At 47.8% G+C, this 1,183-nt stretch overlaps 1 protein-coding gene across 1 annotated transcript in view; it reads right to left on the bottom strand.

Moving 5' to 3' along the window:
- Positions 1–1,183, bottom strand: part of FREM1 (FRAS1 related extracellular matrix 1) — a 118,346-nt gene that overhangs the window by 85,606 nt on the left and 31,557 nt on the right.

Raw genomic sequence — 1,183 nt, 5'->3', positions numbered from 1 at the left:
ATGGGCGAGGACAGGGAAGTCAGCGAGGAGAAGGCGCAGCTCCACTCAGAGCCCTGCTCCACCCTCCTACCCACCAGGCACAGCTGCCAGGGGCATCCATGGATGGCCCAAGGACAGCCCTCTGGGCCATAGAAACCATAAGACCGACCACCCTGAGACAGCTGCCTCCTATTCTTTAATAAACTGTTTCCACCAGAAAAGGAAAACATAAAAGCAAGAGCTTTCTCTCCCTACAGCCACCCTCACTCCCATCCCTCCTCAGAGGCCTTACTCTCACTTTGCCAAGCCTAACATTTTCACTGTGTGTAGGAGAAAGAATAAAGGGCGCTCTTGTTGAGAAAGGAGTATTACCTTTGAAACATTTTTTTCCTGTGTTGCATTGATTAATATCCCAAGGAATATACCTTGTTAGAGTAGATGATTTAGTATGAGACAGATATATATATAACAACTTTCAAAAAATAAAAGCACAAGGCTAATTTGCCCCCCACGCATTATCACTGCTTAGGCGCTGGGTCTTCGGGTTAACATGGTGTCAAGATCCCTAGCGGTTATCGTTCAGCCTAGTGTGATGTGGGTATTTGAAATCAGGAAACCACTCCTGTGACCGGTTTCACTGAAACTCTTTAATTTTATTTCTACTATCCTCAGGTCTCTAAGATACTATTTCATTTGTCCCATAGACCAGCGGTCGGCAAACTGCAGCTCGCGAGCCACATGCGGCTCTTTGGCCCCTTGAGTGTGGCTCTTCCACAAAATACCAGGTGCGGGCGTGCATGTACAGTGCGATTGAAACTTCGTGGCTCATGCGCAGAAGTCGGTATTTTGTGGAAGAGCCACACTCAAGGAGCCAAAGAGCCGCATGTGGCTCGGGGCCCCGCTTTTTCGCCCCCCCGTCGTTGACTTTAGAAAAAATAAAAAGCCCCTTTTCCCCTGGTTAGCTTCCAAGCCCTCAAAAAATTATTCAATCCCGACTTGCAATGGAGGAGGTACGGGCCTCCCCTGCATTTCTTTCTTTGGGTTTTCCCCCCAGAGAGTTTTTTTTTTCCGGGGAAATGACCTTTGCACTTGTTTTGGAAAAAAAAAAACCTTTTCCCCCAAAATTGGTTCAATATACCTTGGTTAGGATGCTTGAATAAATGGCGCCCCCCGCCCCCCCACCTAACACCAAAGAGGAGAGAAA

The sequence above is a fragment of the Myotis lucifugus genome, unplaced genomic scaffold (genome assembly GCF_000147115.1).
Source record: "Myotis lucifugus unplaced genomic scaffold, Myoluc2.0 scaffold_79, whole genome shotgun sequence".
Classification (NCBI taxonomy): Eukaryota; Metazoa; Chordata; class Mammalia; order Chiroptera; family Vespertilionidae; genus Myotis; species Myotis lucifugus.
This window is presented reverse-complemented; position numbering and strand designations above follow the sequence as displayed.